We start from the raw sequence: 14,891 nt of genomic DNA, 5'->3' as shown, positions 1-14,891 counted from the left end.
AGCGTCGTTGCCGAGAACTTGAATTCCATTAAGTTTTCCTGGGGCAACGATATGTATTCTATTCCTTTAAGGTGATTAAAGGTCTAGAAAGGTTAAAATCCTTCACCTGGTGACCCCACTGGCTCAAACTGGCACCTTTTAAGCACACCAGATCTCGTTCAGAGGGTAACCTAGTTGATCCTTTGTCAGATCCTGAAAAAATTCTGAGAAGAGCCAGTACTAAAATGGTACATCAACCCTCTTCTTCTTCTTCTTCTTCTTCTTCTTCAGTCTTACATTCTGAATATTTTTCATCATTTGATCCTTATAGTAACATTCCATCTAGTCCAGATTACTCTCACCTATCACCTAGGGTTGCTGAACTCTTGAGGAGAGGAGCTGATTTTAAATCAGTATTCCTCATTCATTCATTTGAAACTCATCTAGAACCCTCACTACCACCAGGATCTCCTAAAACTGAATTTGACTTGGGTGTTAATTTACCAGAATATAAACCAACAGATTCCATATCCCCTACCACTTATTCATTTCCTCTCACTTTTGGACAACCTAAAGCTTCTACTTCTAAACAACCCAAAGAGACCTTCTCTGTGTATTCAAATCCACTCTTTGAAACAAAGGAAGGTATTCATCCACAGGTCCAAAATTTAGTTCTTAGGACTCCTTTGAAATCACTCAGGAGATCCCCTCCTTCTTCACCTCCAACTAGTTCTTCAACCCCTCAATCACCTTCTTCAACTCCTTCTTCATCCTTCAACTTCTACATCCATACAAACACCTCATACACCACCTCCCACTATGGCTTTCAAACCTATTGTACAGGCTAGATATGCAACTTTAGTCTTACCTCCTAATCTCGATGCATTCCCAGTTGGATACTTGAAATACCTTCCCAGGTATAATGGAGAGACCGGTCCTTCTGATGAAGACCATGTTCAAGCCTTTTTAGACTTTGCAGATAACATGAATATTGAACGAGAAAATTTTTACATGAGGTTGCTTGTACAATCGCTTGAAGGAAATGTAACAATTTGGTTTAGGCAGTGACCTGCAAATACCATTAGAAATTGGGGAGAGCTTACAACTATTTTTAAAAACTAGTGGGGTGTGAAAAAGGATCCTCTTTACTTTTTTACTGAGTTTGATGAACTTAAAAGAAATTTTGGTGAACCTATATCAGACCTTATCAAAAGATTCAATAAGCTTTACCATAAAATGCCCCCTGATTGTAAACCCCCTGTAGCAGCAGCAAAGTCTAGATTTTCTAAAGCCTTTGATGATGATTTTGTTGTTATGCTAAGAGAGAGAACTTCAAGAACTCTTGAAGATATGCAAACAAATGCTATTGAGGTAGAAGCAAACAGGGCTGCTTCAACTACTTTGAAAGCTAAAGAGGAAAAGGCCCAAAGAAAACTCAAATCGACACCAGAGGCTTCTAGTTCCTCTAAGACTAAAATTGAAGATTCTAAAATAAATGAAATAACTTCTCTTCTTAGAAATATATCTAATAGAATTTCCAAGATTGAGACTCAACCTAGGACAACTCAACAAACAATTTCCAGATCCCAAAATCAAGATCAAGGTCAATATCAAAGAAATCCACCATTATGAATTCTTCAGAGACCTAGTAATGATCAGCAGGTTCCTACTCCTTTGTAGATAGATGATCATCAACCTGATGATAATACTATGACCATCACTGAAGATATAAATAATTTGGATACTTCCTCTAATCAAACAATTATTATTCCTCTTACACAACAAAATCAGGTTAAATAAGATCAAGAATCTTCACAGGTTTCTAAATACCATGCCTTCTCTGAATTTTTTATTGTAGAGTTGAACAAAAGATAGGACCTTAGGCCTAGTCCTGGCCCTGGAAGACCTCCTAAGGAAACTACAGTAATTGAACCTCATGCCAAAGTTGCTTAAACTCAAACAACTTTTATTCGACCATTAGAACAGCCAATTGATATTCCTCAAAACGACAAAAATGCATTGACTACTTTTAATGTTGAAAAGGAGTTAGAAAGAGTTAAAATTCCGATTCCTCTTTCAGAACTTTCTAAAAACACTGGGTATAAAATAAGGTCTCCAAATGGATACAAAATACCTCGGTTGATGTTGAAGGTGATATCATTAGTTTGCAAGATGAAAAACCAGTAGTTGTTTTTGGCCCAAGCTCAGATATGATAGATCAAATAGTGCTTCCTTTCTATGTAACTCTTAAGACAAATGATTCCATGTTGTATGTATGCTTGATTCTAGAGCATCACATAACCTCATGCCAAAAACTATCATGGATCATTTGAAACTTGACATAACTAGATCCTATCATGACTTGTACACCTTTGATTCTAAAAGGGTGCCTTCCTTAGGACTGATTAAGGATTTAGTAGTCACCCTTGCCCAAATTCCAGTGAAAAGTATAGCACTTGATATAGTTGTCACAGATATCCCTCCCAAATTTGGAATGCTCCTTTCAAGGTCTTGTTGTGCCAAATTAGGGGGGATCCTTCAGATGGATATGCCTTATGCTACTATTCTAGTTTATGGGGAGAACAACTAAGATTATATAGGGAGGTGAGATTTGTGCACACTGTTTGTAAAACAGATCAGCCAAGGAACCATCCCATTTATGCAATTGACCAAGATTTTGGTTGCTTTCAACTCTCTTCAAACCAAGTGCATGAAACTCAAGTTAAAATTGAAGATGTAATTGAAAGTCTAGTACCAAATAAAACTAATATATGGAAACTATTCTTTGATGGCTCATGTACAAAATATGGATCAAGAGCTAGAGTAGTTCTAATATCACCAGAAAAAGAAAACATTACCCAATCATATAAGCTCGACTTCGAAATTACAAATAATGTGGTTGAATATGAAGCTTTCCTTTTAGGATTGCAATTAGCCAAAAGCTTAAAGGTTCGAAACTTAAGTGTTTTTACTAATTCAGAGCTTATTGTCAAACAAGTGAGAAGTATTTGCCAGACTAAACATCCTAGACTTAGGTCTTATTGAAATGAAGTATGGGATTTAGTTGAAAACTTCTTTGATGCCTTTAATTTGACTTATATTCCAAGAGATCAGAATATTCATGCAGATGCCTTAGCTATTTCTGCTAGTTCATTTAAAATTCCTGATCAGAATAATGTACTCTACCAAATACAAGTCAAGTATAGACCATCTATCCTAGACAATTTGAAACATTGGCAGATATTTGAAGATGATGAACACTTGAAATCTTTTCTACAACTTGTAGATCAATTTTCTCTTTTACAAATTGATGAAGATAGTGTTAGAAAATGATATATTACGGAGCAATGGAACACATAAAATATTGCAGAAATATAAACATAGAAAACGCATAAAACAATAAAGACACAAATATACGTGGTTCACCCAGTTTGGGCTACGTCCACCCCGAACAGCCAGTCCTTCCTTTCTATTATCTCGCAAAAATGAAGAGACACAACCTACAACAGATCCGCTGTAATATCCTCTATTTTCTCTCACAGTCTCAGCTCTCTGTTTCTTGCTCAAAGAATACACATCTATTACACAGCCTCAAATACAATGCCCTCATACAAAGAGAGTGGTTGCCTTCTAGGGAAAAAAACCCTAAACTAAACATAAGTTCTACCGTCAGATCATCCGCCTAATGAACGGCCCAGATTGACTAGAAATTACTATATTTTTACAAGGCAATTTAACATCTGTTTTTAGCTTCGGGGGTGCTGCCCCCGAGCCCCAGTCGAGGGGGATCGCACCCCCCCCCCCCCCTCCCCCCCAGACCCCCACGGGGGGACAAGTCCCCCCCGCACCCCCTTGCGTGGAGGGGTGTACAAACTTCTTGGGGTATACATCCGGCTGAAATAAAGACCTCTGAACAATCATGATCAACACACAACTTCAGCGAAACCAAGGGCCGAAGGTCTATTTGGCTGATAAACTTGCACGAAAGAAGGGTTCCTCGTTCGAGTGGGAGAAATGGCAGAAGATGGTAAGTTTAGGGTCGAGAGATTTAACGGCCAAAACTTTTTGTTGTGGAAGATGCAGATGGAAGATTATTTGTATAAAAAAGATCTATACCTACCATTGGGCAGAAAAACAAAGATGCTGACGGGTATGACAGATGAAGAATGGAACCTTCTTGATAGAAAGGCACTCGGAACAGTACGGTTGTGCCTCATAGCGTCAGTCGCCTTCAACATTTCGAAGGAAACAACGACAGAGGGTTTGATTAAGGCTCTGGAGAAACTATATGAAAAGCCCTCGGCCTCAAACAAGGTATTTCTTATGAAACGGTTATTTAATATGAAGATGTCGGAAGGTGGATCTGTTGCAGATCATTTAAATGATTTTAATACTGTTACAAGTCAGTTATGTTTTGTAGGGGTAAACTTTGATGATGAATTTAGAGCTCTGTTATTCTTGTGCTCATTGCCAGAAAGTTGGAATGGTTTAGTAACGGCCATTAGTAACTCTGTGTCTAGATCTAGTACTTTAAAGTTTGATGATGTTGTCGGTGCTATCCTTAGTGAGGAAATGCGACGGAAAAGCTCTGGTGAGACATCGGGTAATGCTTTGAGTGCAGAGTCTAGGGGAAGAAAAATGGAAAGAGGAAAGAGCTCAGGATATCGCAGTAAATCAAGGAAAGGCAGATCCAAGTCCAGATCTGGGATAGTGTGCTGGAAATGCGGAAAGAAAGGACACCTAAAGAAAGACTATAGATCTCGGAAGGGAAAAGAAGGAGATGCATAGCAAGAAAACAATCATGAAACAGATGTGACAGGTGAGGTGTTACAAGATGCTTTGATTCTTTCTTTCGAAAACATTACTGATTCCTGGGTGGTAGATTCAGGGGCCTCATTCCATGCCACACCTGATAAGAAATACTTTCATGACTATGTTCAAGGAGATTTTGGACAAGTTCGTTTGGGTGATGATAAACGCTGTAAAATTGTTGGAATGGGTAAGGTTCTTGTAAAACAGCAGAATGGAAACCAATGGCTACTAAAGCAGGTAAGGCATGTTCCAAATCTAAAGAAAAATCTGATTTCAACAGGGCAGTTAGGCAGTGAAGGTTGTGTGACAACTTTCACAGATAAAGCTTGGAAGGTCACCAAAGGAGCCCTGGTAATAGAAAAAGGCGAAAAGGTTGGTACATTGTACTTATGCAATGGTATTTCTAACTCTGTTAATGCTTTAACTTCCAAAGGAGCAGATGCAGCATTATGGCATCATAAGGTTGGACACATGAGTGAAAAGGGGATGAAGATTCTTCACTCAAGGAATTTGTTGTCGGGTTTGAAGAATGTTGATTTGGACTTCTGTGAGAATTGCATTTATGGAAAACAATTTCCCCCTTAAACTTGACTTGGGGTTTCGCTGAATTTAGTCAAGGAACCCCAAGTCAAGTTTAAGGGGGGAATTGTTAGAGAAACTTGACTCGGGATAGAGTCAAAGTTGACCAGGTTAAACAGTGATGGTTTTGAGGCACATGGTATTGTGCACCCATAGTATTATGCTCGTGGTATTATATGTAATGGAGGTTGTAAAAGACTGGAAGGACTTCATTGTAATGCAAGTCCTGGAGGTGAGCGGTGAAGGCTCACTTGGCCGGATTGGCCAGGGTTTTGGCCAAGGATAATGAAATTTCATTATGGTTGGGTTTTTCCCCGGATTTGGGGTTTTCCTGGATAAACATTTGTGTTTATGTGTTTATGGTTGTTGCTGGTTATTTTTTTATATTTATTCCTCTCAGTAATTCTCCGTAATTAGTAAATTTCTTAATAGATAGATCCCAAATAAATGAAAATACAAGTGAAAATGATACTTCAGATTTCAGTTCAAAAATTGTTGATCATAATATTATTCAATTGTCTAACAATTTTATTCCAAAAGGCTTGATACCTTTAGAAAAATTGTTTGATCAAAATGGTGTTCTCCGAAATCCTCAGTCCATTTCTTCGGATGAGGTTCCTGGTTTATGAGGAATCAAGTGGGAAAAGTAGCCTTGACAGATCTATGAGGTCAATATCATGTGGATATGAATTGATATTATGTGCATATACTATGCCTATGTCTATGTTATGGCAGGTAATGTTGAGGGATACATCAGTTGAATGAAAGCAGTGTGATTTGCGACATGCGGGGACAAGCATGGATAGTGGAAAGACGTTAGAAGCAGGTTTCTTGGTAGAGTCAATGTGGTCTCTGGATACACAATACTACTATTGTGTATATGTGTACATGTTGTATATGTGGTGATATGTACAAGTGGTGCTGTGTACATGTGGTGCAATGTACACATTGAACATATGGTGTTGTCTATATATGGTGTTGTGTACTTGTTGAAGCCCAAATTGTCTCTTTTTGACAACCTTCTTACACTCCATCCTCCTTTTCTACTCTAATAGCTCTAATTGAGCATTAGTTTACAAGGTTCATGGAAATAAAAGGTACTTAAACATCTTTTATTTCATAATTTTCATTGTTATTTATTATTTAACTCAATATTTGCATAAGCTACTGAATTGCACCAATTCTGCAGCTAATGACTGATTCTGCAACATAGTTGAAGGTTCAATGGATTCCAAAACTCCAGCCGAGGAACGAGATATATGGGCAGGTGGCTAATAGTTGGCATAACTATATTTACCTATCTTCATGGCTGGATCGATGATAAGAACAACATATAAGCGCATCCAATGCGGAAGTCAACCAGCGAAAAAGGAGCCGAAGGCGAACCAGGCGAGCGAGAAAATTAATGGAAGCAGATATTTAGCCTCGTGATTTGCTTCTTCGATAGAAAATCATGAGGAAATCATGTCATATTATCTTCTTATGTTATTTTTACTCTATTTTGAGTAGGATAGGCTCGTAAATATCTAAAACTGTTATTGATAGAGGTTATAAATCTACCTCTCGACATGATAAAAGATAGACTTGTATATTGCTTTGAAAAATTTGTTTACAGTTATAAAAACTATGTATTGTTTGATAATTATTATTCTAAAGATAATAATTTAAAAATGGGGGGGGGGGTTGTGATTTCACCACAATAGAACCTTAGGTGTTATTAGGGAATCCCCCCTTATGTTGGGTTTGTCTTGCACTAAAAAGATGGAAGTAGTTGTCTAGGTGAAAGTGGCAACACTTATTTGTTACACTTAGCCTTGATACCTTGGGAGAGATTTTCATTGAGGTGAAATAGTGTGTGATAACAAACCGATCCATATTTCTCACGGTAAGCCAATGTACTCACTCTTGAGCATTTTAGGCCCTCATCCAACCATTAGTCCACCAGGGAAATATCTTCTCCTTCAGAGTATAACAATGATATTCTCTTTCTATTCTCGATAGTCCCTTAGGGATCTCTTCCCTTCTAGTGCAAGCAAAGGAGTCCAATATTGCCAGTTTCCTACTTTGAATGACCGAGAGGAGGAACATTTCGATCCAAAATAGTGTAAGAGTATCACTGACACAATTGCAAGTTTGTTGTGTTTACTTTAGCAATTGTGGACATTTACCTTTAAAACCATCCATTTCCTCTTGTAATCTTAGTAATAAATTCCCCAACCTCCACATGCTCCTACCAACAACTAGTGCATCTGGTTCTCTCGCCACTAAAAGCATAATAGCCATGGGATTCACATAGGTTCCTTCCATAACACAAGAAAAGAAGAACATTTGAATGAGAGAATGGAGAATACCTAAGAAAGAGGGATGCTCCCCCAATTTAAATGGAGGAGAGTATAATAAGAATGAATCCATGAACAAGGGTGAATCATCATTTCCCCCTATAGTTGCATATGCATTCATCCCAAGAAGCATGGAAAAACATCCAAAGGAACACCCAAATTAAACATTGATGTGGAATATTGGTTAGGTGATATGAGCAATGAAGTTTGTACATCAAAGGACAAGTATCAAGTCAAATCACCTATGCACTCCCTTTCCTCTTCCCCTCTTGTGGTATCACGGACACCTTCTTTCTTCTCAAGAAACATTTTTTGGTGGATTTATGTTTTATGTATATTCATTCCATAGATGTTTTTTCATAGCACAAGCAAACTGTAGAAAACATAAAATTCACACCATAATCCTAGCCTACCACGGGGACTCATACTCATCCACTATTCAAGCCTTCATCTTGAGCTTTGCACTAGCAAATTTTAGAATGCAATTACATTATTTATTAATGAAGTCATTTAACTTAGCGAGCATGGCTTGACTCCAACTATGTAACCTCATAATTCTAATAATAATCAATTAACATATTATAACTTCAAGGTCAAAATTGAGATGTAACAATCAAAAACAAAATTCACAATGATCGAATATTATAACTATCTTCTATTTATGTTCATATAAAAATACAAGAAGAATAATAACCCCGAAAATACAATTCAAACAATAGTAATAACAATTGATAATTTGGATGATAACAATGGGAGAAATGGATACTTACGTGAAGGTTATTGAATGTTAAGGTTGAGTGACAAACCTAGTGATCCAACACGAGGAAAATCATTTCTTTGCTTTAAGTTCATGCTTCTTCTACTCTCCAATATTTTAATTTTTCCCTCTCTTTTTCCAATTATTTCATAAAGGAATTAAATTTGATGATGAATATAAAAAATGAAACATAAAACTTTGAAAAGGGATATATTTGTGTGTGTCTATGTGTATGAAAATTAATAAATGTGTGTGTATATGTATGTGTGTGCATGTGCACATGCACACACACACTACAAGAGCTATTGGTGAGTTCAATAAGTTTGTTTGCATTGTTTCGAGGTGAACGCTACTATGAGGTCTTTAGTTGCCAATTCTCACAATGTTACTAATTACTATCATCACCAATGGTTGAGAGGCCTTCCATTTAGAGAATGTGGGGAGAAAGGGGGGATTTCACAAGGTCTTCCTTATATATATATATATATATATATATATATATATATATAAACACATATAAACACACACACATGTCAACTTGAGTTCCTAATGGTTAAGAGCATGTGTTTCCTCTTAAGAGGTCACAAGTTTGAACTTGAAGGGAGGTAGGGTATGTACGTATCCATAAATTTAACTAGTCAAATAATTATGCAGGCAACGTCCCTTATCCCATGAACAAAGGTCTCATACATCAGGTTGGTATCTAGCTATGTGACCTTAAAATTACATTTACATACATAGATAACTCTCTCTCTCTCTCTCTCTCTTTGGAGTTGACTAAAAATATTAAGATAGGATATGTAATTGAACTACATAAGCGTTAACTCAAATATCAAGAAAAAATATGTTGAAATCCTATAAGGGGAAAATGATAAATAATTTATAGCCTAACCTATGAAATGTATAATTACATTCACATACACACAAATATCTCTCTCTCTATCTCTCTCTACACACACACACACACACAAAAGAGTTGACTGAAATACTAGCTTGGATCCATCTTAACTTTGGATCTAGAAAGTGCTAAGAGGGTTGAATTTATTTTCACTATAAAAGAGGTTTGCACCTCAAGAGAGAGATTTGATCCCTCTTGGTGCTTGGTAGATCTAGATTTAAGATGGACCTAGGTGTAGAAATTAAGATGTAGATCTGAAACTACTCATGAAATTTACTAAAACATGAGACTCAAATCTATTCTACTGTTCTGCGAAATTCAATTCACAATCGAGAACACAAATCATAAACATGCAATAATAATTATCACACATACACAAATATTTATCTAGGGGAAAGCAACTGCTTAAAATCCCTTCCTATTTGTATGGAATTAATCAAACAATAGAGATGAAATACATATGTTTCTCAAGCCAAAGCACAACCTGCAAGTGTATAATATATCCCTCTCTCTGACTAACTGAATCTAGACAATCTAGACAACACTTAGCCAATTTTCAAGCCCTCCAAGCTCCTATTTCCTTGTGTTGTTCCTTGAGGAATTAGGCTCCTATTAATTAGGAAAACTTCCTCAATTGAATTGTGCAATTCCTGCAATTCCTTACCCTACCTTGGAATCTCCACCTCAACTGGGTAACTCAAATTCTCTGCATGCGTCAATTATTTTGGGTTGATTGATTAGTTAACTAGTCAATCACTGAGTGTGACTGATGTCACACTTCACATCTTGACCTTCCTCTAGTTCCTCCAATAGTTAGAACTAGTTTAACTGACCATAACTCAATTTAACAGAAATAGATTTCTACAAATTAGCAATCAATCATATTGAACTGAAATCAAGCTTCCCCAATTCGAATTAACTGAGCTCACTGAGTGACAAGTGCCATGTCACCTTAGTTAACTACCTCCAAGATTTATGCTGAAATGGAAATTCAAATTTTCTCTAGTTTGATAAAGGCAAAGTAAAATTGATATTTTCTTGTTGCATTTTTAACACTCCCTCTCAACAAGAAAGGGATTATCATTTACCCAAATCTTGGCTCTATGGAACTCAAATTTTCTTCTTGACAAGGCCTTTGTTAAAATGTTTGCATCTTGTTCCGTTGTTGAAATGTATTCCAACAACATAATCCACTTATGCACACAATTACGTAGATGGTGATACCAGATATCTATATTCTTGGGTCGTTCATGAAATACAGGATTTTCAAAAAGTTTGATACAACTCTGATTATCACAGTAGATCATAGTTGGATCCATCATCTGACCAAACAGTCCCACAAGAATCTTTCTCATCCAGATCTCCTCACATGTTGCTTGATTCACAGCCATGTACTTTGCTTTTGCTGAGCTGAGTGCCATAGATATTTACGTCTTGTTGTACCAAGAAACAACTGTAAACCCAACACTAAAAATTCTGCCTGATGTACTCTTCCAGTCTGATGGAATCCATGCCTAATCTACATCTATGAAGTCACATAACTTCTCTCCCTTTGTCTATATGTACCATAGTCCAAACTGGGTAGTGCCTATGAGGTACTATAAAACATGCTTAGATACCTTCCAAAATAATTTGGTTGGACTAACCATAGATTGAATCATTTGGTTGACTTCATATCACATATATGGTCATGTGTTCACAAGATACATTAGTGAACCCACAAGCTGCTGACAAATAGTAGCCTCCACATCCTCACTTGAAGTGGCATCCTCTTTCCTCCAACTGTGTTGGGTATGTGTTATATTCTTTCCACGACATGAAGCAAGTGTTGTACGTTACGTTGGGTGTAGCGGGGGGTTCAAAGGGGGGTTACAACCCCTCCTTTCGGGGGGTTTGCAGGGGGAGGTAGACCCCCTGCACAGTGTTCGGGGTAACGCCCCAGGATTTTTTTTATGTGGACCCAATAATATTTTAGCGGACCCAAGGATGGGGAGAAGACCCAAAGATGGTGGGCATACCTACCCATGTTTTTGTGGATGGGTTTTGCACATGGTTTTGGGCATGATGGTTTTCTGCCCATGTTATTTTGTAGATCCGGTCAAGGGAACTACTGTTATGTTCTAATCTAGGGTTATGGATTGAGGTTTATGAATGCTTGGACATGTATATATATGTATTGTAACATTGAAAGGTTAAAACCTACAAATTGGTTGCTAGAGGAGTCTCCATGGGTTTGTTACTCTCCATGCGTAACTTCTTCAGTATCTCATTTGCATATGTTCCTTGAGAGACAGATAATTCCCCATCTCCTTACCATACTTCCAAACCATAGAAGTAGTGCATGAGTCCTATGTCTTTCATTTCAAATTCTCTTGAAAAGTCCTCCTTACAAGATCTTATCAACTTCTTGTCACCAGTTAAAATCAAATCATCGACATATAAGATAATAATCAATAATTTACCTTCTACCATAATATGATAAAGATTTTCATCTACTTCAATTTTAGTGAAGCCCAACCCGGTGAGATAGCTATCAATCCTGGTGTACCAAGCACAAGGTGCTTGCTTGAGTCCATACAACGCTCGCTTGAGTCTGCACACATGTGAATCTTAGTCAAAGGTCTTAAAATGTTCCAGTTTCTCAATGTACACCTCCTCCTCAATAAATCCATTGAGGAATGTTATCTTTATATTCGTTTGGTGGATCTTCCGCCCCATCTGCACAACCAGTGCTAGAATTGATCTAATGGATGAGTACCTTGTTGTTGGAGCAAAGGTCTCCTCATAGTCAATTCCCTCAACTTGAGAGAATCCCTTGGACACAAATTTGGCCTTGTACTTCTCTATGCTTTCGTCTACTGCATGATTTACCTTGAAGATCCATCTCAAACTATTACGTTATGGTATGTTCTATGCTTATAACAATTTACTTATCTTTCTTTTTATTATCCATAGATTAGCAATCACATGTACATAAAGTAAAGTGCATACAGAACATTAAACGATTGACAGAAAACAAGCCAAGACAAGAGACACAAGATGTGGTGGCTAGTCAGGGACAAACCCCAATGTGGGGAAACCCTTTGATCAAATATTCCTTTATCTTCAATAATCCAACAGAGAGAAATAGTACATAAATCAGATTTACAATAGCAGCAACAAACCCTAGATCAGTCCCAAACTAGGGCAAATAATATCTCGCAAATCGACCGTTGGATCGGCTTGATTCCACCACCAAAAAATGTGGGCTTCAGAGGAGATCCAGATGGACCTACAACGCAGTTTTGAGGAGGGAGTCTTCTGGTCAATGCTGGTCAAACTTTGGTTTTGCAATTGCTGCCCCAAAACTGCGTCCTTCCTTCCACATGTGTGAGAGAGAGTCTCTTTTCTGCGCAGTAGAGAAGAGCCTCTTTTCTGCGCAAGAGAGAGAGAGAGAGAGATGTGATGAGATGAGTGAGTGCAAATGAGGAAAATTCCTCCTATATTTATACACAACTGTTGATGTTTGAATAGATGCGACTGTTGGGCTTTTGAGCCTACATGAGTTGTAGGCCGACTTGATAATAATTCCATAATCAAAATAAATTCATATCTCCATAAATACTTATCGGAATCGGATGATCTTTAGATCAATCCTACACCTCTCAATGAGAGGAATCTAACAAAAATATTATCAGCCATGAATAAGATGACCCACATGGAGTTTGGCCCTACTTTCCAATTTTAACACTCCCTCTCAACTAGGGAGAACTCCATCTGCAATCTGTCTACCGGTCGCTACTATTCATCCATCAAATGCACTGCCCTGTACAGCTTGACCCCTGCTTTGCTTTGCTCTGCTCTATTCTACCCTATTTTGATCTGCTCTGCTCTGCTCTGCTTTGTCTGAATTATGAAGAGGAAGAAATGATCGAGGATGTATCATACTGACTCAAAGTCAGTCTCAGAGTATGTACCACTGGTCCAGACCAGTCTCAACCTACCCGAAGTCAGCGTCATAGTGGGTACAACTCCTACCACTTGTCCTAGACCAGAATCATCCTCCACTGACTCAAAGTCAATCTCAGAGTGCATACCACTGGTCCCAGACCAGTATCATTGATCCCATATCAATAAAGGTCATCCTAGCATAGGGAGTATGATACATACAACGATGCATCCATCGGTACTACTATGGTCCCTATCCTCATTTCCCTGCTCATTGATCAAATAAGAGGTACCTCCCATGAGTCCCAGACTACATGGGTAGGATGCCTTGACAAGAGAACTTAATCAATCCTGTCCTCACAGGAGAACTAATCATCCTGCTACATAAATGCCATGGAGAACACATCATCCAGGCCTCACAGGAGAACTAATCATCCTGCTACATAGTTGTCATGGAGAACACATCATCCAGACCTCATAGGAGAACTAATCATCCTGCTACATAGTCGCCACTGGGGTGTACATGTATACCACCAGAGGATGGTGAATCACCCTGTGGTCATATGTCGCTCCAAGAAGTACCCTGCACCCCCTCGGAGCTCCTAGAGCTCAATGCATCATACAGGTCCCTCATCAGAGGATCTTTGAACAACACCAAGTTTTTCTCGGAAAGTCAAGAATTTGAATTTCCCTAGGGGCTTTGTCAGAATGCCAGCGACCTGTTCATATGTACCGATATGTTGGAGCCTTATAGCTCCCCGCTGCACCATTTCTTGAATATAGTAATATTTGATATCGATATGCTTGGAGCGATCATGAAATGCAGGATTATCTGATAAATGAATCCCACTCTGGTTGTCACATAGGATTACGACGGTATCTAATGTAAATCCAAACAGCTCATTAAAGAACTTTCGCAACCAGATTCCCTCACAGGAGGCCATGCTAGCAGCAATATACTCTACTTCGGTGGTGCTCAAAGCCACCGACTTCTGCTTCCTACTCATCCAAGATATCGAAGCATATCCCAAGGACAAACAACACTCGGAAGTGCTCTTATGTTCCTCCACATTGCTTGCAATCAACATCAATGTATCCAAGTAGTCTCACATCTCCAATAGTGTATCTTAACCCATATGTAATTGTGCCACGAAGATATCTTAAGAGATTCTTGGCACCAATCTAATGTATGTGGTGTGGTTCAACCATATGTTGACTCAACGTGTTGATTGCGAAGCATATATCTAGACGGGAGTTCACTAAGAACATTAATGCTTTGACGAGTTGCCGATACTCGGTAGCATTTCGTAAAACAGGTCCAACAGCACTACTTCTTAACTTCTTGAAGTCAATCTCCATCGGGGTAGTTACAGGCTTGCAGTCTACCATACCAAATCTTTCCAATATCTTCACCACATATTTTCCTTGAGATAGGAAAATTTCCCTTGGCTTCTGCTAGACTTCAAGTCTTAGGAAATAGTGCATCAGTCCTAGATCCTTCATTTCAAATTCAGAAGCCAACTCCCTCTTACATTTGTGAATAAGAGGGTTTGCGCCTATTAGGAAGAGGTCATCCACATACAACACTAGTATGAGAGGT

The sequence above is a fragment of the Pinus tabuliformis genome, chromosome X (assembly GCF_031772625.1).
Source record: "Pinus tabuliformis cultivar Carrire ecotype Pingquan chromosome X, CPIR1, whole genome shotgun sequence".
Classification (NCBI taxonomy): Eukaryota; Viridiplantae; Streptophyta; class Pinopsida; order Pinales; family Pinaceae; genus Pinus; species Pinus tabuliformis.
This window is presented reverse-complemented; position numbering follows the sequence as displayed.